Raw genomic sequence first — 26184 nt, forward strand, 5'->3', positions numbered from 1 at the left:
GCTGGGGAAATCCCATTGACGTCCGCCCCCACCCTCGCTCCTCGTTGGACTGAGCTGCGCAACCTGGTGGGAGTGGCTGTGGGCTTAGCCAATGGGAAGAAGCAGAGCAAGAGCTTGTGTAAACAAACCCAGACCTGCTGCGGGTTTTGGCACCTCCCCCGCTACCCCACCCCCACCCCCGTGGGGGCCAGGGCATCCTTGGCCCAATTCCTATCCAGGACTAGTGTAGCGTCTTGTCAGCCAATCACACCCGGTGTGTTCCGCAAGGAGGCTCCCCGCTCCGAAGAAAAGAACTAGGAAAGTGAAAAGACAGATGTTATAACCAATCAGAGGCTGGAATTTCTGAGGGAGTGGGCGGGAACTACTTCACATTTAGACCAATAAACACTACATATGCCCTTCTAGGTGACTGAGCGGCATCCTCTTCAGTCCAATAGATGAATGGGGCGGTGCCCGGCAACCAATGGCTTGGGTTGGGGGCGGGGCGAAGAGCCAGTGTGCAGTAAGAGGTAACCTGGACAGTGGTAGCAGCGTTTCTCCCGTGCTGTGGCTCACGTTCTGGTGCTGAAGGCCGAGACTGTTCTGGCAGCGGCGGCCTCTGCGGCGACGGCTGAGACTCTCGAAGGAGTGGCGGAGTACGGTCTGAAGGAGGCGCCTCTGGCCAGCCCAGGTGGGCTCGTCGCCTGGGCTACGGAGGAAGGGACCCGTGGGGGATCGCCGCCGTCCGCGCTCTGGGGGCGCCCTGCGCCTCTCTTCCCGCCGCGGTCGGGACTGTGACGGGCGGCGCGCGCCTGCCCGAGCTCCTGTGGGAAGGGAGAGCCGGAGGGGTCCTGAGTCGTGGTCATCGGAGGGAAGGGGCGCCCTTTGGGGTCACCCCCTGTCCCTGGGACTGTATGTAGGCGGGCCTTACTTAGTGCCTTTTTCCCGCATCACAGGCACGCTGCCCACCCCCCAACTTCCCCGAACCCCTCAGCCTTCTAACACTCGAGCTGGATTCCCTAGCTTGTGAGTCCCTCACTACCCCAGTGCAATACTGCACGGCAAATTGACCAGCGCTGCATACCCTCTCCAGGAGACGCGAAGGGGTGGAGTTGCGCATTTGTGCCCCTCCCCCATTCAGTGGGTACTCCCCCGCCCCCCACGTTATCTGCGTTTCCCTTACACCCTCCACCTTACGCTCTACTCCAGCCCTCATTCCCCAAACCTAGTTTGACTTGGGAACCCTGGCCATTTGTCTTCTGCCTTCTTTACGCGAGTGAGTCCTTCACCCTCCCACCCTCTAAATTTCATCCCCATCTCTTTGGGAAACTAACATTTTCCATTTGCCTCTTCCAGGCAACTGGAAGGTGAATATGAGAGAGGCAGGTATATTTTTTTTTTTAGGTATATACGGTACAGGGAGCTTTGCAAGGTTGGGAACTTTAATCCGTTTTGTTAGTGGTGAACTATTCTTGCCTTGCTTGAGATGGCATTTGATCGGTATACCTTTTCTAGAGTCTTTGTCCCAGCACAATTCTTTTGGTGGTAATTGCTGAAAATACATGTGAGAAGAGTTACTGGCAGCAAGGGTTTAAAAAATTTTTTTTGTCTGTTTTTAGAGTAGATGAAATTGGATTATATTGTAAACAGCAGAACTAGGATGGCTGAGAATTTGCAGGAAAGGCCCGTCCACCCTAGCCTGTTATAAAACGTAGAACACACTTTAGTTGTATAGCACATTGTGATTTGAGCACACCCAACCTACGGGTAATACGTTTTGTTTAAAAGCAATAGTCCTCATTTTCACAGAGAACTTGTATTTACCTTCATAGTATATCAGTTTGGTTTTCAGCTGTGTTGGTTTTAGCCTTATGCTTCTAGATAATAGTGCAAACTGTGTTGAGTTTATATAAATTTTGCCAAGAATTTATGGGGAGAAACTAACTTACCACTCTTAGTTTTGATTGAGTTGTTAGAGGTTTGAAAATATTAATTTGCACATTGGACAGTGAGGGTTTTGTTTTGGGGGAAGGAGGAAATTAATTCTTGGGCTAAGCATGGTGGGCCTTTTTCCCAGAGGGTGTGTGTGAGAGAGTGCCTATGTGTCTAAAACCTTGTAAATTCTAACTGCTTAGTTTCATGACTTTACGTAAATTGAGATTGTTTTTTCTAGTTCTCAGTGGCAAAAGGTAAGCAGTGAGTTTAACATGTCATTCTGTTTTGGCCAGGATTTTGCAAGTTTTGTGACGAATTCTTATTGCTCTCCTTATCCTGTAACAAGTATGTCATTATGCTTCCTCGTGTTTTACAATGGTAAGATTATATTTTGTATATAGGGAGATGTAAGTTTAATAGAGTGCATTGAAAGGAATCTTTACTCTGAGGTGGCAGCATTGTCTAATAGATCATATGTTTGAGCCTTGTTAGTAAATCATACTACAAAAAGAAAGTTCTTAAAACTGTTTGAACAAGTGCCTAGGTGTCTAGAACAATAAAAAGAATCTACAACACAACTTTTAGCAGTCATTAAGGAAAAGTGCTGGACAAATTACCAATCTATGAGTTGATCACTGTTGTGAGTAAAAGGGCTGCAGTTGAAAACCAAAGTTAATGTTGTACAGTCTTTTCAGGTGTATTTGTGCTTAGAAATCATTCATTGGCTTATTTGCAAATGTAGAGGACTGTAATTATAAGTCCTGCTGGCGCACTGGCTAAGAGATCAGCTGCTAATCAAAAGGTTGTCAGTTCAAACCTACCAGCTGCTCTGTGGGAGAAAGATAGGGCAGTTTGCATCTATAAAAATTACAGCCTTGGAAACTCTATGGGGCAGTTCTATTCTATTTTATAGGGTTGCTATGAGTCGGAATTGATTCGATGGCAACGAGGTTTTTTTGGGGGGTATAGCTATGAATTCTTCATAGAGACCTTGTCCTTGAGGAGCTCACGGTTTAATGGAATAAAAAAAAAGGAAAAGAGACCTGTAAACCAAGAAGTAAATGCAGAGGAGAAGGTTCTGTAGTAAAGGGTGAGTACAAGGCACAGAGGAATACTGTGGCCCTTGGTGCTCTGGCCTCTACTGAGCCTCCGGCCTCCTCTCCCACTGCTCTAGACTTCTTAAAGTGCTATTTGCTGAACCTGTCTGATCTTTTCACACCCCTGGGTCTCTGTAGCTGTTGTTCCCTTTCACTGAAAGCCTTTTCCACCCCTTATGTGCCTAGTGAGCTCCTATTCCGTCAAAATCTTTTTGAAGCCTACCACTAACCCAACCCAACCCACTGCCGTCGAGTCGATTCCGACTCATAGCGACCCTATAGGACCACTAGCCCCATCCAGATCATTGTTTTTTCTCACTGTTATTTCATTACAAATACAACCAGTGGCCGTTGAGTCGATTCCAACTCATGGTGACCCCGTGTGTGTCAGAGTAGAACTGTGCTCCATAGGGTTTTCCATGGCTGATTTTCCAGGCCTTTCTTCTGAGGTGCCTCTGGGTAGACTCGAACCTCCAACTTTTTGGTTAGCAGCCAAGCGTGTTAACCATTTGCACCACTCAGATACTTCTCATTATAAGTAATTACTTGTAAATGACTCCTGGATTCCATTTCATGGTAACTCATCCCCCAAACTTTTATAAAATGTACCTGCAGCCTCTTAGATAATTCATCCACTCAACAAATTATTTATTAAGCACTTTTATAAGCCAGGCTCTGTTTTAGACTGTGGATCTTATAATTGAGTAAGGAAGACAGAAAATAGTCTGGAACTCAGGGGAAGGTCCTAGATTGGAATACATTAAGTCCCCAGGTTATGGACAATGTCACCTTGCCCTTTAATGTTACATAGATTTGCCCTCACTTTGAAACGATTGAACCAACCCCTACTCGCAACAAATTATTCATCGCAGTCATCTTCATCTGCTGCACGTGCAGCTTTTAAATCACTGAAAAGCCTTTGAACCTTATCTTGCACTAACCAAACCAAACCTGTTGCCCTTGAGTCAATTTCGACTCATAGTGACCCTATAGGACAGAGTAGAACTGCCCCATGGGGTTTCCAAAGAGCGCCTGGTGGATTCAAACTGCTGACCTTTTGGTTAACAGCCATAGCTCTTAACCACTATGCTACCAAGGTTTCCTCTTGCACTAAAGTAAGGCTAAATAAGACCATATGCACCTGTTCCAACTTATATACAAATCCAACCTAAAGGCAGACTTAGGAACTGATCTTGTTTGTAACTCAGGGACTGCCTGTATTTCCCAAGAGAGAGCATCATCTTGGATTGGTTTGTCACCCTGCAAAATGAAGGGCCTCCATTGTGCAGAATTTTGAGCCAAGTCATGTCCTAGATGATTGTTCTCCCTTCAAGTTCAACCTGTAGGTTGTCCTCAGGTGGGACACTTAGCTCAGGTTCACTCACTTGTGGCCACAGTAGTAGGTTGGTTTCACACATTATCTGTGGTACAGACTATCATATGTAAAAAGAATCTCTTGGAGATCGTTTCTTCAGAAGACAGCTGACGGTACAGCAGTCTTTTGAGTTTCATAGACACTCTGTTCGATTCAAATACCTGTCTGACGTGGTTTATACATAATGTTTAATAAAGCACCTAACAAAGTAATTGACACATGTCAAATATTCGGTAAATTTTCCCTTTGGTGTTGCATTCGACATTATCATAGTGTGATTTATTTGTTCATATGTCTGTCTCCCTTACTAGACCGTGAGCAGTGTCCATGTCTTCATATTTCTATCCTTCGCAGTTAGTACAGTGTCTGATTCATAGTAATAGATGCATGGACAGCTAACTTGAGGAATGCTTAACTCCTCCAAAATGGGTGGAAGGATGCAAAGGTTTCCCAAAGAAGGTATTGTTTGAGTTGACGCTTAAGGATAAGTAGGGATGTTCCCAGGTGAATAAAATCCTGATTCTGCATTCCAAACAGGGATCCGCAGGTGCAAAGGCACAAAGGTATATATATATATAAAAAAAAGTGATGTTTACCGAACACTTCAAGTAGATTTAAAAAAACAAACAAACAAACAAATAAAAATCTCCTAAGGAAGAATCTGTGAATGGGCTTGGCCAGAGGACACGTCAGAACTGAGTTAACCGTGAGAACAGCGGTGCAGTAGTGCGTGTAGGTTTTAGGAAGAGAGGGTAACACTGATTGTTGGTAGGATATCAGTATAAGAGTTTAGAAATACAGGTATTGAATTCTGGAACTGTTATGACATAGTGAAACCATTTCCTTCTTCACCATGTATGACCATAGCTCAAACGTGTCTCATACTGTTCAAGGTGCTGAAAATACAAGCAAACTTATTCTCAAGGAGCTCACAAGCTAGCAAGGAAGACAGAAGGATGAACAATAATTTATGATGTGATAAGTGAGGTAGTGGAGACATAACTAAAATGCTGTCTAAATCAGGAGAAAGGAGTAATTAGTAATATCTGGAGTACTGGGGGAAACCCTGGCGGCATAGTGGTCAAGGGCTATGGCTGCTAACCAAAAGGTTGGTAGTTCAGATCCACCAGACACTCCTCGGAAACCCTACGAGGCAGTTCTACCCTGTCCTGTAGGGTCGCTATGAGTTGGAATCGACTCAACGGCAACGGGTTTTTGGTTTGGAGTGCTGGGGGAAGATTTTCAGATGAGGTGATATTTGAACAAGACTCACCACTCTGGTGGTGAAGAGTTCACTAGACTGAAAGTAGGGACTTGTTAAAGAGTTAATATTTTTATGGTAGGAAAGACTTCAGAATTACCCATATTTTGCCATGTCTGTTGTGGGTGCTCAACTAATGATTACATTTATTCAAGCAGTTTCCCTGAACATAAGATGTGAATTGTTACACCATAATAGAAGTATTTTGTGTCCAAGTAAATTGGGTTAAACAAAGGTTTCTGTGATGGCAGGATTTCTCAGCGCTTCTATTATATTAATGTCCTTTGTGAATTGTGGATCTCCAAAAGGGGTATATTGTATCCCAAACCACTTACCATGGTTCCCCCCTGTACTACACCTAAACATCTTTGGAACAGAATTATATGAGACAGTTTGGGGAATGATGAATGAAGGTACATTTTTACCAAACTGAGGTTTATCAGTGGTCTCTCTGTACAATTTCTCCTGAATAATTTTATAGGAAAGCAGAAGGAACATTTGGAGGGAAAAATACATTCTAGCCAAGTGATTGTCATCTTGGTCAGTAAGTCTCAAAAGTTAAAAAATTTATCATATCCATCCCCCTTGAAAAGTGTGACTTATTTATATTTTGAAATTCCGAAGATGATTAGAGATACCCTCAAGTGTTACAGAACCAGAGTGGAAGTCAGTGCTGGTGGCAGAGGCAAAGGATATCTTGAAAGTGAGAATCTTCTAGCTCGAGAGAATGTCACTTTTTTTTTAACTAATTTATTGTGCTGTAAGTGAAAGCTTACAAATCAAGTCCATCTCTCATACAAAAAGTTACACACACCTTGCTATGTACTCCTAGCTGCTCTCCGCCTAATGAAACAGCACATGAGGGAATGTCACTTTTATTATGCATTATTTTAGGCCAAACTGGACATACATTTTGCCAGTTATATATTACACTGAAGAACACATAAAATCCACACCCTCTCTGACTCTCAAGTTTTGGAGGTTGTTTGCCAATGTTCTTCTTTCAATAAGTTCTGATTATATGAGCATTAGGGACTGAACTTTTATACTGCAATTGTATTTAATAAAGCTGTCAAATTCTGACTGTGTGATTAATTCCTGAGGTAGTATTACAAATTAGGGAAGCAGTGGTAATGTTTTTGGCACACTGAATCTGAAGTCAGAAGGTCTAGGTTTGGAATTGTCTCTGCCAGCTTTCTATTTGTATGTCCTTGGGCTCAGCTGCCTAACCCATCTGTTGCCTCCTTTTCCATTTTCATAAAATGAGAATACCTAGGGCTACTGTAAGAATTAAATGATGCACGTAAAAATACTTGGTGAACTCTAAAGCACTATGCAAATATAAGACAGACCAAAGGCATGTGTCCAGCTTGAGTCAACAATCTTTTCAATTTTGTAGTAGAGGCCTAGTGCATGATGTTTCCTGTTGTAAAATTAGAATAGACTGATACGCATTAAAAAAGAAAAACCCCAAAGCACTGTATAGATCCACGTACTAAGATAATGGTTGACATTTTGATGGATATATTTAATACATTCAGTGCATATTTGCATGTGTATACATATATATGCATTTTTTTAATATAGAAATGAATGTATCTTGGGTGTTCTGTTTCGTCACTTTATTTTTATGAGTTAAATCCTCCAGGAGTAACATTTTAAACCTTAACCTGTGTATAATTTACGGTATTTTTGTGTGACAGTAAGGATTCCATTTATTTTTCTCTTCCCTTCCCTCTTTTGAAGGGCTAACTAGTTGTCCCGCTACGCTTTGTTAAATGATCTTTCTTCACTATTTGAAATGCAACTTTTAACATGAACTAGATTCCTATTACTGTGCAATAGCTCCCATTCTCTCCTCCCCCCAGCTCCTAGTAACCATTAATGAACTTTTGTCTGCATGGATTTGCCTATTCTAGATATTTCACATAAGTTAAAAAAAAAAAAAAGGGACCATACAATATTGGTCCTTTTGCAACTGACTTATTTCACTCAGCATAATGTTTTCAAGGTTCATCCATGTCATAGCATGTATCAGAATTTCATTTTCCTTTATGGCTTAGTAATATACCACATTTTGCTTATCTGTTTGTCTGTTGATGGACACATGGGTTGTCTCCACTTTTTGTCTGTTGTGAATAGTGCTGCAGTGAATATTAGTGTACGAGAATCTGTTTGAGTACCTGCTTTCAAGTCGAGTCTTAAGTGTATATACCTAAGAGTAAAATTGCTCAGTCATATGGTGATTCTATGGTAACTTTTTGAGGGAACACCAAAATTTTCTGTAGCGGCTGCACCATTTTACGTTTCCACCAGCGGTGAGTGAGGGCTTCAGTTTCCCCACATCCTCACCAACACTTGTTAGTGTCCGTGTTTCTGACAATAGCTATCCTGACAGATGTGAAGTGGTATCTCATTGTGGTTTATTTATTAAGATTATTCCCAAGAATTTTGGATGTTTTTATAGTGTTATAAATTGGATCTTTTTTCCATTTATCTTTTCTAACTGGTTGTTACAGGTTTATACAAAAGCTGTTGATTTTTTAAAATGTTTATTTAACCAGTCTTGTTATTAAGTTCTTTGTTTCTTATACTTTTCAGTTGATTCTTAGTCTTGCTGAAAAATCAAAATCATAAGATAATCTTGCCTCTTTGAATACTTATACCTCTGATCTTGTTTTCTTGACTAATTGCGTTGGATGGTAGCACTCAACAAAGTGAAATGGTGGTCATGATGGTGCATATTCCTGGTTTTTTCCTATTTTTCATGGGAATGCACTAAAGCTTGGGGCAGGGTGATGCTTAGGTAAGTAAACTGATTACATTAAAGGTGCTTGATTTTATTCCTCTTTAAAATGAATTTTATTAAAATTAGATTTTGAATTTTAATAAACATATTTCTGGCAACTATTGAGATGACCACATAGTTTATTCTCCTTTGCCTGTTAATATGTTAAAATAGATTTTTGTATTTCTTAATTTTAAACCATCCTTGCATTTCTGGGCTGAACCTTACTTGATCAAAGTTTTTTTGTTTTATGTTTAAATAAATTCCTTGATTTTATTAGCTCATTTTATTTGAAATTCTGCATTTATATCATGGAGTTTTGTGATTTTCTTTTGTGCTATTTTTGTTTGGTTTCATGTGTTGAGCTATCTAATATGCAAATAATTAGAACACTCTTTTCATTTCTCTATACTCTGAAAGGAAACCCTGGTGGCATAGTGGTTAAGTGCTACAGCTGCTAACCAAAAGGTCAGCAGTTCGAATCCGCCAGGCACTCCTTGGAAACTCTATGGGACAGTTCTACTATGTCCTATAGGGTTGCTGTGAGTCGGAATTGACGCGACGGCAGTGGGGTATTTTTTTTTGGATATACTTTGAAACAATTGCATGAGAATTATCTACTTTTTAAAGTAGGAGTTTTGTGGACTATCAATTTGTATTGCCCACTCTTTAAAATGCAGTAATCTGAGGGAAAATGAAGTTTTAGTGTAGTGATTTACTGTAAACAGGAGCAGAACAGAATGTAATTATCTAGTGAGATCTTGCTTTTGTCTGATAGTGGTGTTCTTGGTGTCTTTTTATTACACTCTCCATCTAAGGATTTGTGGGAATGTTGTTCTAATATTAAACAGATGTAACTGGTTAGTTCTGCAGCCTTGCAGATATACAGAATGTGCCTACTAGGGCTCTGCTTTGTCCCCACTGAAAGCAAAGAAGTAATGCAGTAAAATTTTTGGCTAGACGCCTCTGAAGAGTGAGATGTTCTGGTTTAATTCTATTAACTTGAAAGTATAAAAAGGTAAAAAAAAAAAAGCTTTAACTCCTTGTTGAATACAATTCTAAAACATAGCAAATGATTCCGCTTTTCTTCTCTAGTGAGTTTGGTATATTCAGACCTGGTTGGTATTTTATTGGAGCCCTGGTGGCATAGTGGTTAAGCTTTTGGGTGCTCACCAGAAGGTCGGCAGTTCAAATCCACCAGCTGCTGCTTGGAAACCCTATGGGGGCAGTTCTCCTTGGTCCTGTAGGGTCATTGTGAGTCAGAATTGACTCAGTAGCAGTGCGCTTGGTTTAGTTTTGTTGTTTTATTATTGCACTCCCTGAGCGTCTAAGAATCACCATTCCCAGAAACCCAGTGCTGTCGAGTTGATTCTGACTCATAGCGACTCTGTAGGACAGAGTAGAACTGCCCCACAGAGTTTCCAAGGAGCACCATTATGAAGATGCTTTTCCAGAACTTTAGATGTAAGAGGATGTAAAAGGTTAGATCAGGCTGGATGGGAACTGATGCCCATAAGTATAGTTTTCAGGCTAAATCTCTGACTGTGGCTTGTTTTCTTTTATTTAACTCATAAAATAAACACATTGGATTGAGGGAAGGTGTTATGAGGGGATTGTGTCTTTTAGTTGAATGTCTTTATTTCAAATCAAGATGGAATATACAGCACCGTGGCTTTGGACCCACTTAAGGCAACCCATTTTTCTCTTTGCGTTATACCAGTGGTTCTCAGACTTGAGCTAGCATCAGAGTCAACTGGAGGACTTGTTACCACACAGATTGCTGGGCCCCACCCCAGAGCTTCTTATTTTGTAGATTTGGGGTGGGGCCTGAAAATTTGCGTTTGTAACAAGTTCTTAGGTAATACTGATGATGCTGCTGGTTCTGGGACTACATTTTGAGAACCACTGCTGTATACTAATGGTAGGTTCTAGAAGAAAGCACTGTTTGGTCAGGGAGTATAAGAAGCACACAGGTTATGCAGCAAATCATGAAAGATTCAACCCTCTGCTACCAGTACACTATTGAGTTCATGTAATGAGCAATACACAGTGACATAACAATTCTTGTTTTATCATTGATGTTGTAACAAGGAGGGAATCTCCTACAATGTGTAATTTTAGACTATCAAGTGAAAGTCCTTTTTGTTTGCAGGGCTTAGAGACCAGGGGATTCTCCTCAAAAGGGATTTAGTGATTAACCCCAGGAGAATAGGGGCTTTTCATATCTCCCTTTTGTCTCTGCCATAGCTTAGCATTTAGCCTTGGAAGGGTTCAGTAAATTTTTTTTTTAACTCATAGAGGGCTTTAAATGTTTATTAAATTGAAAGTTTTGTGTGTTTTTAAAATATATTAGGCATGCTTATTCTTAAGGTTTTTAAACTCAATTAAGGGAATAAGGGAAGCTTTTTCCAAAAAGGAGAAATCACTGGAATTATTTTATTTTACTGAAATATGGGAGAATGTAGTCTGCTTCATAAAACATCAAGTGTGCAATGGATTATCTTTTTTTTTTTTTTTTAGCGATTGATCATTGCATTGAGTTAATGCTAATAAAAATAGTTCTTGTAATCTCACCGGAGATGAAGAATAAAGGCCAAAATCTTGAATGTAGCATAGAAGCTGGATACTGGAGACAGTTGTGAAGCGAAACACACACTCACATGTATTTTTAAATTATCATTATTATTACCTAAAGACAAAAATGCCTGTTTTCTCAGATACCTGCGCTGAATTTAGGTATCACATATAGAAGCCCTTGGATTGGAAAAAAAGGAAACTTAGAAGCCACCCCTTTTCTTCCAGGAGTTTTGCTTCAACAAGTTTTTCTTGCCTGTCAACTCTCTAATTTCCATTGTTCCACTGCTAATAGCCTTGGTTTTCTAGTTGGCTAGCTGGTCCAGCATAAACTGATGGAGGAATGACTGGTATTACAAACAGTAGGCTGGGCAGATTCTCTATTTGGAAGCATTCCTGTTATCCTTTCCCCCCACCCCCGCCCACTGAGGGAAGAAGTTGGGTGAGGAAAAGGAGGGTAAAACTAGATTCTACACTGTGGTTGCCAAACCTGGCTGCACATCAAAAACAACCTAGGACCTTTTTAAAATACATGTATAGATTTGAGGGCTATACCCCCAAGTCTTCTGAATCATAATCTACTAGAATAGAATTGGGGGTTCTGTATGTTTAACAACTTCCTCAAGTAATTTTATGCAGTCAGGTGGGCTCTAAGCCTCAAACCAGACCAGTGTTGGTCCCCAGTGAATTTTCACCAGCCCGTGGTAAAATAAGAAAAATAAGGACCACATGCTATTTTTCATGAAGTTAAACTTATTCAATTTAAAGAATTGGCCTTTGCATTCAAATTAGGGCCTTCCTGCATTTTTTTGTGCTACAATGTCCTTTTATAAAATAATATTGACAAGAATGTTTTTACTGACCTTCCCACCTATTGCCGTGAAGTCAGTTCTGACTCACAAGGACCCTATAGGACAGAGAAGCACTGTCCCATAGGGTTTCCAAGGGTGTAATCTTTACAGAGGAAACCCTGGTGGTGTAGTGGTTAAGAACTATGGCTGCTAACCAAAAGGTTGGCAGTTTGAATCCACCAGCTGCTCCTTAGAAATCCTATGGGGCAGTTCTGCTCTGTCTTGTAGGGTCATTATAGGTAGTCATTGACTCAATGGCAATGGGTTTGGTTTTTTTTTTCCTTTTTTTTTTAACCTTTACAGAAACAGACTGCCGCGTCTTTCTCCTGAGGAGCAGCAGGTGGGTTCGAACCACCAACTTTTTGGTTAGCAGCCGAGCACCACCAGGGCTCCTTTACTGACCTTACTTGGTTAAAGGAAAATAAAATTGTAATCCTGTGTTGTCTTCAGAATATTTTAGGAAATTTAGACTGAGTACCTCTGATCTAACTATTTTTGGAAATTCTTTTAAAAATACCTTGGAATACAGGTTCATAATTCTTATCCAAAACCCTTGGGGCCAGACAAGTTTCCAAATCCAGAATTTTTCCGATTTTGAAAGATGCTTTTTCTGTATGTTATGTAATGCCCCCAGAGGATCTGGAGCAGTACCCTCAGTTATACATATTAATGTTTCTGAGCAAAATAGGAGTAGTCACACTAAGGAGGAGAAATAAAGACTCCATCCCCAAAACTATTGCCCTGAGATAATCTTGAAACCTTAAACCAAAAATATCCCCTGAAGTCTTTTTAAAACCAAACAATAGTTTAGAATGTTTGCGTTAAGCATTATGTTCTTTTAAGATCTATGTATAGAGGCTCAAGTTGACAACAACTCAGAAATATAAGATGGGAAATTTTGGCAGCAGTGACTTTATATTAGTGGGGGAGGAACAACTCAGAAAAGGATGTTGAGAATAGTTGCACAACTCATAGAATGTAATTGCTGTCACTGAATTGCACATGTAGAAACTGTTGAATTGGCAGTTCAGAATATGCTGTATATATTCTCAACAACAACAAAACTAAAATAAAATATTTTTAAAAAGAATTTAAAAATAATAATTCTCAAAAAGTTCTGTCGGACAGTACTGCTCTATATCAGGCACTGGCAAATTACAGTCCACCATCTGTTTTGTTGGAACACACACACACGAAATAATAAAACAAACACTCTATAGCTTCAGTGAAAAAGGAAGATTGAAGGAGAGTTGATGCATTTGAATTGTGGTGTTGGTGAAGAATTTTGAATATACCACGGATTGCCAGAAGAGCAAACAAATCTGGCTTGGAGGAAGTACAGCTAGAATGTTCCTTAGAAGTGAAGATGGTGAGACTTTGTCTTGCGTACTTTGGACGTATTATCAGGAGGGACCAAACTCTGTAGAAAGACATCATGCGGGGCAAAGTAGAGAGTCAGCGAAAAAAGATCCTCAGTAAGATGGATTGACACAGTGGCTGCAACGGTGGGTTCAAATATAGAATGATTGTGAGTATGGCGCAGGACCATGCAGTGTTTCATTCTGTTGTACATAGGGTCGTTATGGGTTGGTGGTAGCTCGGCACTATCTAGTTCTTCTGGTCTCATGCTGGTGGAGTCTCTGGTTTATGTGGTCCTTTAGTCTCTTAAGCTAATATTTTCCTTGTGTCTTTGGTTTTCTTCATTCTCCTTTGCTCCAAGTAGATGGGACCAATTGACGTATCTTAGATGGCTGCTTACAAGCTTTTAAGACCCCAGACGTGTAGCAAGCTTTTATGTCTAGCGTATAGCTTATATCTCGTGAGGAGAATTTTATAGCTACCTGGTGCTATTAAATGATAAAATAGCAAACAAAAATGTATTTTAAAAATTTCTAGAACTGATTTTTTCCCCCTTAAACATAATTTAGCCTGACAAAAACAGATTCCTAAGTGGGAGTCCCAGAGTGGTACAAACGATTAATGCACTCAGCTGTTAACAGAAAGGTGAGAGGTTCAAGTCCACCAGAGAAGAAAGGCCTGGCAATCTACTTCCGACAAGTCAGCCATTGAAAATCCTATGGAGTACAGCTCTACTCTGACACACATGGGCTGCCATGAGTCAAAGCCAGGCTGACTCAGCTCTATGGGCGATTCGATGGCAAGTGTCTGGCTTTGGGAAATAACTTTCATACACTGGCGCCTCAATGAACAGTGCGGGCCACAGATCCTAGACCCTAAGAGTGTGGATTTTCTGCCTAGGAAATGAGATTTAAATACAGCCGTCTAGAAATGGCAGTTGTCAACAAATTATTGAGGGCCCAGTAGTACACAGAGGCATACTAAAAGCTATAAAAGACTTGACTCTCACCCTCAGGGAACTTCCAAAGTTATAAATAAATAGACTATTCTCAAAACAAATAATGAGTAATACCTCATGGGGGCACAGTGGAGGAGACCTAAGGCAAAGATTATATTCAGGCTTCTGTAGTGGCATTTCTGATGTGATTATGCACTTAAAAAACAAGTCAAATTGTCATCAATCAATCTAAGACATTTGGAGGCTTTTGTTTTGTTGGTGAGAAAAGTTATACATATTTTCTATATAATCGTTTGCCCATAGGAATGTTTTTGATTAATGGTATCTGTTAAAGACTTCAGTTCACAATTATTTTCCCTGTTAATAGTATATAATATCTTTTAGGAGCTAGATATGCTGACCACCATTTGATGTTATCCTGGGAAGACAATTCATTGCCATTAACTCTGAGGGGAATGGAGCTTGGGGTGCAGAGAGCTTGCCACTGACTGTTGGCATGTCTGTTGATTCTACCGTTGGGAGTGCCTTTAAATGCTTTATGGAGTACATTTTATATCTGTTTTGTACATTTCCAATAGGGTAATAGTTTCATCACACTACACCCGTGGGCAGTGTTTCCAAAAGTCTGTGGGTTGGTAGAAGTTAAGAAAAAAAAAAAAATGAATAAATGAATGAATGAAATGCTTGATAAAATAAAGTTCAATAGGACTTCCCAAAGTAATGGATTCACCTAACCATGGAATTTTTTTGTGAAGAGCATTTCATAAGACTGATGTTTTATAGAACACCAGCCTGGAAACTGCTGAAGTAGAAATTAGTGTAATTAGGATTTGGATCTATTCCAAGTACAGTTTGCCACTATGGGAGGCTTAGTTCTTAGTCTTTGCTCTATATCAGAATCACTTTAGCACTTAACAAGCACCATTCAAATTTTGGCCCTTGGTTTAGGGCTACCAAATGAGAATATCTGAAAGGCGAAGTTATGGAAAAGTTTCCAGGTGATTCTGATGCACTCCAGGGATTGCAAACCACAGAATTAGAATATGCCTTCTCACGACTTACTAAATGCGTTTTTAATCCTATTTGAGTATGCTTCGGTTTTGTTTTCTTGGCTCTGTTCCAGGGACCAGACTCTAGCTATAATTAAATTCAGTGTTATCATTCTTCTCAGAGTGTCTGCACCCAGATTTTCAGGTTCCATTTCATCAGTGGGGCAAATCTGTAGGCCAGAAAAGGAACACCTTAAACAATAGTAGGAAAGAGATCGTATTGTATTTATATTGTGTTTCTAATCTGGCAATCTCGAGTTTAATGTAGAAGATGCTCCAGTTTGTAGTTCACTTTTGTTTTTAGTATATTTTACTATTAGGAATCACAGAAATGATTTTCTTCCTTTTTTTTTACTTTCTTGTCAACTAGAAAGTTTTTGAAAGCTTGTCAACTTCTGATTGTAGAGGAGTTCAGTTTTCCTGTGGGCTTAACAAGCCACTGACATTTCATTTGCGAGCACATTTCTTGTATAAAAGGGAAGATAACTAATGTGGGAGTATTTGTGCATTGAGGTCAATATAGGAAAGCTTAGCAGGGTAATTACTTCCTTATATTCTGTTAAAGTCAGTGAACTTCTTAAACAAATGAATTTACAAAAGAAATCTTATTCTCTGGGATAAGATCATTCTAATTAGAGATTGACCTGGGTTCCTGTTTTTTTTTAAACCTCTGTATACGTATCTAGGAGACACTGGGTAGCACAAACTGGTAAGCATTCAACTATTAGCTGAAAGATTGGTGGTTTGAACACACCAGGAGGTACCTCAGAAGAAAGGCCTGGCAATCTGTTTCCAAGAGGTCACACCCTTGAAAACCCTATGGAGCAGTATCCACACATGGGGTCGCCATGAGTTAGAATAGATTTGACAGCAACTAACAACAACAATATACATATCCTACATGCCGTCCTCACCCACCCCCCAAAAAGCTGAACTACTTACTACTGCCTATTTTCCTATTCTACCTCCCACCAAATAATGGAGAAAATCTGATGAGTTTATTTACCTAGGAAAAGAAGACTTTTTAAAACAAGGAGACGGAGAAATTATTTTAGCACAAAGTATAACATGGCATATTAAGATATGTTCTGCATGAATTTAAAAGGCTCTGTAAAATTATTTCTTGTATTGCTTATGTAAGGAGCCCTGATGGTACAGTGGTTAAGCACCCAGTTACTGACCGAAAGGTCAGTGATTTGAATCTACCAGCTGCTCCAGGGGAGAAAGATGTGGCAGTCTGCTTCTATAAAGATTACGGCATTGGAAACCCAATGGGGCAGTTCTGCTCTATCCTGTAGGGTTGCTATGAGTTGCAATCAACTTGATGGCCATGGGTTTTTAGTTTGGTATTGCTTATGTAACTTTAAAATGTGTATACATGTACATGGGGTTGCCATGAGTCAGCATCAACTTGATGGCAACTAACAGCAACTACTAATACGTGTGTGTGTGGCACAAATGATTAAGCACTCGATTATTAACTGTAAGGTTGGTGGTTCAAACTCACCGAGAGGCACCTCGGAAGACAGGTCTGATGATGATGCTTTCAAAAGTTCACAACCTTGAAAACCGTATGGAGCAGTTCTACTCTGCACACTTGGGGTCACCATGAGTCGAAACTGACTTGACAACAACATATATATATATATGTCACAAACACATGTAAGTATGTTGCAAAAAAAAATAGAAGAGAAAACAAAAAGAAAGTCAGAATTTGGAATGTTTATCTAGCAATTGTCAGAGCGGAGAAGACTTATGATTGGGGGACATAAAACATTCCTGCTACCAAGGAATTGAAGCCTCCTGCCATGGAGTAAGAATGTTTAACGTGGCTCCATAATGGGATAAAATCTCCCTCTCGATGCTCTTCTCCTTCTGATTTTGTGCTCACCATGCAACCATCTGTTACTAATTAAGAATCCCAGGCATTTGGATTTTGAATTACGGGAGTGTATTACCTACTCAAATAAATAAGTAAATAAATATCCCTTCCTGCATTCCCGCTATCAATTATTCCCCCCTCTGTTGTATTTGTAGCCTCTCCCTCTCTACTAGGCACTTTCTATAAGCATCTAAACATGCTCTAGATTCTCCAGTCTTTAAAAAGAAATTCTTGCCCTGTCCCCCTCTCCCCTCCAGTTTCTGCCCATTCTTGTCCCTTCACTTGGCAGTGGGACTCCTCGAGTTATCTAATAGTTGCCATTGCCTACAATTCACCCCATCTCTATTTGACGTTCATCCTCATTTCTCTTCATGGAAGCTGCTCTCATTCAAGGCATTGAAGACCTCCATGGTCCTAAATTCTGTGGACATTCCACAGCTATCCTCTTACTTGAACTTTCAGAAACCACAACACTCCCACCTTTTAGTTTCCTGTGGCTGCCATAATAAATTAGCATAAGGTGGGTGATTTAAAACAGAATTTTTTCTCTCATAATTTTGGAGGCCAAAAGTCTAAAACCAAAGTGTCAGCAGATCAAGAGGAGAATCTGTTGTTTGCTTTGTCCAGCTTCTCGTGGCTCCCAGCATCCCATGACTTGTGGCCACATCACTCCAGTCTCTTCCTCTGTGGTCACATTGCTTCCTCCTTTTTATCTTTTCAGATCTCTCTCTGCCTTCCTATTATAAGGACACTTGTCACTGGATTTAGGATCCACCTGGATAACCCAGGATGAGCTCATCTCAAGATCTGTAATGGATGGAATTGTGTCCCCCAGAAATATATGTTGTAAATCCTAATCCCTATACCAGTGAACATAATCCCGTTTAGGAATAAGGATTTCTTTGTTAAGGTAATGAGGCCATATCAGTGTAGAAGGTGTCTTAAGCCAGTCACTTTTGAGATACAAAAAGAGCAGATGAGGCACAGAAGAGAGCAAGCACAGATAGGGGAAGACAGATGTCACACCACATGAAAATCGCCAAGAAACTGAGGAACAGAAGCTGGAAAGAGACAAGGACCTTCCCCCAGAGCCAACAGAGAGAGAAATCCTCCCCTTAGAGCCAGCACCCTGAATTCAGACTTGTAGCCTACTGACTTGTGAGAAAATAAATGTCTTTTCATTAAAGCCACCTACTGTGGTATTTCTGTGATAGCAACACTAGAAAACTAAGATCCTTAACTATACATGCAAAGACCTTTTTTGCAAATAAGGTGACACTCATGGTTCTGAGAATTAGGACATGTCCACATCTTTCTGGAGGCCACCATTCAACCTGCTACACTGAGTTTCTGTCTTCCCTTGATGTCTGTAATACCACACTCCTCTGGTTGCCTTCTCAACTCGGGCTTCTCCTTCTCAGTCTCCTTGTTTATATCATTCTTCTCCTCTACCTGTCTGTTATAAATTTTCACACACTTTACAACAACAACAACAAAAAGTAGTAGCTGAGGCAGCTTATGCACAACCAAACACCTTACGGGATTTGGTTCCTTGGCTTGGAGGTTTAGAGGCATGGTTTCATGGGACATCCCAGGTAATTGACCTAATACTGTGTTTCGTGCTTCTGTTCTACCTCCTAGTTAATTGTGTAGTGCCTGGGGTTTTAAAAGCTTGCAGATGACCATCCAAGGTACAACAATTGGTCTCTATTCACCTGAAGCAACAGAGGAAGAAGAGTCAGGAGTGGGAAGAGGAAATGAAATATGTGGCTAATTGCCTCCATAAACAACTGCCCCCTTTGCCATGAGACCAGAAGAACTGGATGGTGCCCGGCTACCACTCTGAACGTTTTGATCAAAGATTCTGTAGCAGAATCCTGATCAGAAGGAGAAATATGCGGAACAGAATTTCAAATTCTCATGGAATCCAGAGTTTCTGGAGCCATGGAGACTGGATGAACCCTTGAAACTATTGCCCTGAGATAAGCTTTAAACTTTAAGCCAAATATATTCCTGAAGTTTTCTTAAAACCAAACAATGGTTTACTTAACTAGTAAAAAATATATGCCTTGAGCATTGTGTGTTCCTTTAAGATCTATCTATATGAGATCAAATTGACAACAGCAACTCAAAAGATTAGATAGGAATCTTAGGGGGCAGTGAGGAAGAACTCAGAAAAGGGGGATGAAAATGGTTGCACAACTTGAAGAATGTAATCAGTGTCACTGAATTTTACATGTAGAAATTGTCGAATTTGTGTATGCTCTACTATGTATATTTTCAACAACAATAAAAATATTAAAAAAATTCACACACATCAGGGCTAGGTCTTATCTCACTTTGCCCTTTCTTCATAGGCAATATCTTCTAGTCTGTGGCTTCAGTTACCATTTATACAACTGAATACTGTACTCCAAATTTCTGCATTTAGCCAGACCTGTCCTGTTCTTTATTCATATCCTACTTAACATTACCATTTGAGTATCTCAGGGGCATTGAAATTTAACGTGTCCAAAATAGAAGTCATCACCCTTCTTATTCCATCACCCATCACCATCCACTAAAAATCTGCCCTTCCTACAGAATTTATTAGCTCAGTAAAAGACATCACCATTCACCCAGTTGCTTATGCCAGATTTACCTTTGATATTTCCCTCTTCCTGTCTCCCTACATCCACTTCATCACCAAAACCCATTGATATTACCTCCTTAAGGAAGCCTAGTGGAAAGTGGTTAAGCACTTGGCTGCTAACCGAAAGGTCAACAGTTTGAACCCACCAGCCGCTCCGTGGGAGAAAGATGTGCAGTCTGCCTCCATAAAGATTACAGCCTTGGAAACCCTATGGGACAGTTCTACTCTGTTCTATAGGGTCATGTTTAAAGTGAAATCCACCCACTTCTCTTTATCTTACTGCCATTTTCTTTTATCCACCCTTGGTCTCTTCAGTCCATTTTCCACATAGCAGCCTGAGTGATGGCAAAATATAAATTGAATCATGCCACCAGGAACCCTTTTTAGTGGTTTCCATTGCTTTTAGGATGAAATCCAAAATCCTCATGTGATTTCTAAGGTCCTGCGTGATCTGGCCCTGTCTGCCTCTCCAACTTCATCTCTCTTCCTTGTCCCTCTCCCGCTGGCTTTCCTTTTACCCACCAGCTTTATACATACCTACCTTCTTTTAGTTCCTGAAGGTTCCTTCTGCCTCTGAGTCTCTGCACATGGTTTTCCCTCTCCTCCCTATTGCTAACAAACTTACATTCATTCTTTAGGTAAAAATGAAAATGTTGCTTATTTAGGGAAACCATTCCTAGCCATTCCCTGCTGCTGGACTAGATTGGGCCCACTTGTTCCCTTATAGCCCCTTTCAGTTCTCTTTTTGGAGCATGGATCATAATTATTATCTTTATTTGTCTCCCCTGATGAAATACGAGTAAGTGCCACAAAGGCAGGGACTGTGTGCTCTGTCAAAACACGAGGCAAGCACAGTACCTAGCACAAATAGGAATTCATGTATTAGTGAATGGATCTAATGACCTGAGTTGCTAAGATGAAACTGAGAAAAGGGAAAACCTGAATCCAGTGACAGCATATTTGAAGTAAAATAGTTTTTAAAACCATTATGTACAGTATTAACCGGATTGAACAAAGTTAAGGAAACTTCAGGAAACAGTGGAGACTCATTTTTATATCAGCTGCTCGATAGACTTTTTCGAGGGAATGCAGCTGAAAGCCCCAAGTATTCTTCACAGTCGGGCTGTTATCATGAACATAGTCCAGGTTTACAGCTTCTGAAAAACCTTATTTAACTTCATAGAATAGCTAGTTTTTACTGTGACCATGTTGGGTCTGAAAGTTGTGGCTGTTCAAAGGGTTGAACTGAAGAAGCGTGTGTTCTAGAAATATCCCAGATGCATTGAAAGTCCTGAAGCTCTTTATGTCTGGGCACTGTGGTCCCTATTTCACACCACGTATTTTAGACACAAATCCTTGACCATGGTAAAATACCTAAATCAAATGTTTAGCAGGCCTGAGCATCCCTATTTTGACTATGACTGGGATTATGTGTTTTCCTATCTTCAGCCAAAATGACAGCTGTTACTTTCTATTTTCTAGAAAAATACTCAGCATGTTTGCCATGTATGTAAGAGGGAACAGAGGGGTGGGGGAAAAGAAGTTTAAAATTATTCTTACATTTTATAATGCAATTTAGACACAGACCAGACATAAATTTCTTTATCTACTGTTGAGGTCTAATTCCAGAAGGACTGCTTCTCAAGCAATGACCTGTTTCTTTTTGTGTGTGTGTGTATGTTTTCTAAGCTGTAATCTTTTTTTTTTTTAACTGTACTTTAGATGAAGATTTACAGAACAATTTAGTTTCTAATTAAACAGTACACATATTGTTTTATGACATTGGTTAACAACCCCACGACATGTCAACACTCTCCCTTCTCAAATTTGGGTTCCCTATTACCAGCTTTCCAGTTCCTTCCTGCCTTCTAGTCCTTGCCCCTGGGCTGGTGTGCCCCTTTAGTCTTATTTTGTTTTATGGGCCTGTCCAATCTATGGCTGAAGGGTGAACCTCAGGAGTGACTTCATTACTGATTTGAAAGCGTGTCCAGGGACCATACCCTCAGGGTTTCTCCAGTCTTTGTCAAGCCAGCAAGTCTGGTCTTTCTTTTTGAGTTAGGATTTTGTTCTATATTTTTTTCCAGCTCTGTTCAGGACCATCTATTGTGATCCCTGTCAGAGCAGTTAGTGGTGGTAGCTGGGCACCATCTAGTTGTGGTGGACTCAGTCTGGAGAAGGTTGTGCTAGATGTGGTCCATTAGTCCTTTGGACTAATCTTTCCCTTGTATCTTTAGTTTTCTTCATTCTTCCTTGCTCCCAAAGGGGTGAAACCAGTAGAGTATCCTAGATGGCTGCTCACAGGCTTTTAAGACCCCAGATGCTACTTACTCACCAAAGTAGAATGTAGAACATTTTCTTTATAAATTATGCCAGTTGAGCTAGATATTCCCCAAGACCATGGTCCCTACAACCCTCAGCCCACCATATCCATCCCTCAGCAAGTTTGGATGTGTCTATGCTGCATCCATGACCCGGCCTCGTACAAGTTGTTTTGGCTTCCCCAGTATTGTGTACTGTCTTACCTTTCACCAAAGTTACCACTTGCAATGACTGGTTTCAAACTCTATACGTTTGTCTTCTTGACAGAGAAAAGGGAAGATCTTGTAGTAACTGGTGGGTGGTTTGTGTGAGCAGAGTTAGTTGTTAGTGTTTATAGAGCACCTCCACTACTTATCTATGGTTGCATAACAATTTACCCCAAAGCTTAAAACAATAAATATTTATTATCCCACGGCTTCAGTGGGTCAGGGATCTGGGAGCGTGGTTAGTTGGGTGCCTCTGCCTGAGGGTCTCTCGTGAAGATGCAGTGAAGCTGTCAGTTGGGGCTGCTTGTTTCATCTGAAGGCTTGACTGGGGGAGGATGCACTTCTGAATTCACTTGCATGGCTGTTAGCAGGATTGTTACGTGGGCCTTACCAAAGGGTAGCTGACAATGTGGCGTCAGTATGATTGTTTTTTCAGATTAGACAGGCACGTTTTGTTATCAAATGAAACAATTCTACAAAAACCCGATGGTATTGTACTAAGTATTACTGTCTATCTTTGGGCAGACAACATCTTTTTTTTTTTTAATAATTTTTGTTGTGCTTTAAGTGCAAGTTTACAAATCTAGTCAGTCTCTCACACAAAAACCCATATATACCTTGCGTATACACCTTGCTACACGCTCCCAATTACTCTCCCCCTAATGGGACAGCCCACTCTCTCCCTCCACTCTCTCTTTTCGTGTCCATTTCGCCAGTTTTTAACCCCCTCCACCCTCTCATTTCCCCTCCAGGCAGGAGATGCCAACATAGTCTCAAGTGTCCACCTGATCCGAGAAGCTCACTCCTCACCAGCATCTCTCTCCAACCCATTGTCCAGTCCAATCCATGTCTGAAGAGTTGGCTTCGGGAATGGTTCCTGTCCTGGGCCAACAGAAGGTCTGGGGGACATGACCACCAGCGTCCTTCCAGTCTCAGTCAGACCATTAAGTCTGGTCTTATGAGAATTTGGGGTCAGCATCCCACTGCTCTCCTGCTCCCTCAGGGGTTCTCTGTTGTGTTCCCTGTCAGGGCAGTCATCTGTTGTAGCTGGGCACCATCTAGTTTTTCTGGTCTCAGGCTGATGTAGCTTCTGGTTCATGTGGCCCTTTCTGTCTCTTGGGCTCATAATTACCTTGTGTTCTTGGTGTTCTTCATTCTCCTTTGATCCAGGTGCATTGAGACCAATTGACGCATCTTAGATGGCCGCTTGCTAGCATTTGAAACCCCAGATGCCACTCTTCAAAGTGGGATGCAGAATGTTTTCTTAATAGATTTTATTATGCCAATTGACTTAGATGTTCCCTGAAACCATGGTCCCCAAGCCCCTGCCCCTGCTACACTGGCCTTTGAAGCATTCAGTTTATTCAGGAAACTTCTTTGCTTTTGGTTTAGTCCAGTTGTGCTGACCTGGGCAGACAACATCTTAAAGCATCAAGTGTAAATAATTTTATTCTGATATTAAGTGCCAGTGATCACCAATTTTCACACAAAATGGTTTTTTTCTCTTTTTTTTTTTTACTGCAGTTAAAGGACCATTGCTGGTCAGCTGAAGAGGGAAATGTTTGGTTTGCCATTCAAGAAGTTAGTCAAAGTAATGTAGATAAAAACGGCAGCCATATAAATCAGCGTGGCATTGCATCCAAGCAAAGGACAATAGAGTAACTTAAAGAAATATGTCCACTTAGTTAATCAAACTGTGTTTTACTCTTTGGAGTTTACAAGAGTCGGTAGTACCAGCTAGCTAGTATCCAATATTAAACTTAGCCATTCTGATTCTTGATCCTTCTTAGGTAACCAAACATTCCCCTCCCCTCTGGAAGCTTCGGGGATATTTTCTTTGTCCCCATTACACTAGAATTTTACAATGATGTGAGCCTTGGTGTAGGTGAGGATCAAGTGAAATAATGATTGTGAAAGGGCAAACAGGATGGCTGGAGAAACAGGGTACTCCTGGAGGGCAAGCGTGGGAGGGTGAGCTGGGGCAGAGCTGAGAACAGAAAGAGAAGGTTACATGACAGTCTGGAAGCAGAAAGTCAGGGCAGTTAAAGGTGACGATCCTTTCTTACTTTGGTGCCTTGCCCAAGTTGGAAGCGTTCAAATGCCTAACTCCGGAGCTACCACTCTAGCAAAATCTCCCCACTCTCACTCGGCAGCTAAAGTCAAGGGGCACATTAAGCACCAGTTCACTCTCACCCAGTAGATCCACAAACCAGTGTTGTTCTTGAACTAACCCAGCAACTCAGAAAGGTTGTTTAACCCCTGAATCTGGTACCTTCTTTGGTCTTAACTATAGCACTGTCTGGGTGGTTTTTAAAGTGAACTTGGATAGATTACATGCCACAAGTCAAATCATAGATGTGAAAGTACTACAGCTTCTAATTGGTTTGTTTTGGTTTGAACCCCTGCAGAGAATTTGCCCTTCCACCCCAGATATACTTAATCAGAATCTACATCTTAACAAGATCCCCAGGTGATTCTTATGTATAACGTATTTTGAGACACACCACCCTGCTAGTGGCTCTCAGAATTGGTCCCTAACCAGCAGCATTAACATCACCTGGGAACTTGTTAGAAATGCAAATTCTCAGCAGGGGCCCGAACCGGACCAGTTCCAAGCCCTGGGAAGTATTTTATATAAACTGTTAAACGCTATACAAATTAAGTTGCTAGATTGCTGTTATTTGAAGACACCGAACTTTGCAATTATGTGGAAAACACCGATTGAAAGGTATAAAACATAAATCAACCCCGTATATAAACTGCGGTGGGAAAACCAATGTTTTGAACTTTTCTAAAGTGTTTGCGTTAAATTCGTTAACATCCCATGTTGAGTTTATGGTGATTTTCCATTCCCTTTCTCATGAACTAATGTGTCCTGCAGTTTGCTGTCTGTGCTCTGCCTTGCTTCTGAATTAGAAGGCTTACTCTGTTTTTCTTTTTCCTCTGCCTTCCCTTTTTCCTTATGATCATGTGCACCCAGGATTTAATTTTCTGGTGAAGGCAGATGTTTCAGAAACCTGAGCTCTGGTTTTCTGGAGATGGTTTCCAGTTGACGGTGAGAAATCACTGTGCTGGTTGTAAACAACTGCCAAATAAGTCTTTGGAAGTATAATGCAATGTAAGTGCTACCCAGCAAGCTTAAGGACTTTTTAGCGTCTGTGCTTAGGAATACCCTCCTTACTTATGCAGGCGCTCTGGCATTTAGAGTAGATTTGCACCTGTCATTGTTATGCTGCCAGTGGAGGTAGTAAAAATAAAGAACTGGTTTCCTCCCTTCTGTAAATCAAAACCAAACCAGTTGCCATTGAGTCGCTTCTAACTCATAGCAACCCCAGAGTAGAACTGTGCTCCACAGTTTTAAATGGCTGATTTTTTAGAAGTATGGAATTACTATTATTATGGAGCAGTATTTGGAGTACCCATTGATTTCTTTTGTCCCTTTTTTCTAAAATAAGATACATTTCATACTAGGTGACCTATTCAGATCTACAGTGAATTAAATGGGTTATGTTTTAAATGAAATTCTTTTTGAACTGTGAGTTTTCCCATCTATCCTTTACTCTTCACAATTCTACTTAGCCTTCTGAGAAGATTAGACTGCTGCCAACCAAAAGGTCTGCAGTTTGAATCCATCAGCCGCTCCTTGGAAACCCTATGGGGTGGTTCTACTCTGTCCTGTAGGGTCTCTATGAGTCAGGATCGACTTGATGGCAACAGGTTATGGGTTAATGTCCATACCAGGTTACAAAATTGCAAAAACTTTTAAAGGATATTAAGCAAGAATTTTTTTTGTATGCTTAGGAGTAGAGAAGGGATTTTTCTTGACTGTTGCCAAGATGGAAATGAGTGGGGAAGTGATTTGTTAAAGAAAACTTAAGCCTTAAGGGATGAGGGCTGGAGTGGGGGTTGATGGAAGCTG

At 40.7% G+C, this 26184-nt stretch overlaps 1 protein-coding gene across 1 annotated transcript in view; it reads left to right on the plus strand.

Moving 5' to 3' along the window:
• The first annotated feature begins 505 nt into the window (after nucleotides 1-505).
• Nucleotides 506-26184, plus strand: part of PAIP2B (poly(A) binding protein interacting protein 2B) — a 42673-nt gene continuing 16994 nt past the window's right edge. The window contains exon 1 of the mRNA XM_049856480.1: nucleotides 506-670. The gene's annotated coding sequence lies outside the window, so the exon portion shown is untranslated. The remainder of the gene's footprint in view (nucleotides 671-26184) is intronic.

The sequence above is a fragment of the Elephas maximus genome, chromosome 17 (genome assembly GCF_024166365.1).
Source record: "Elephas maximus indicus isolate mEleMax1 chromosome 17, mEleMax1 primary haplotype, whole genome shotgun sequence".
Lineage (NCBI taxonomy): Eukaryota > Metazoa > Chordata > Mammalia > Proboscidea > Elephantidae > Elephas > Elephas maximus.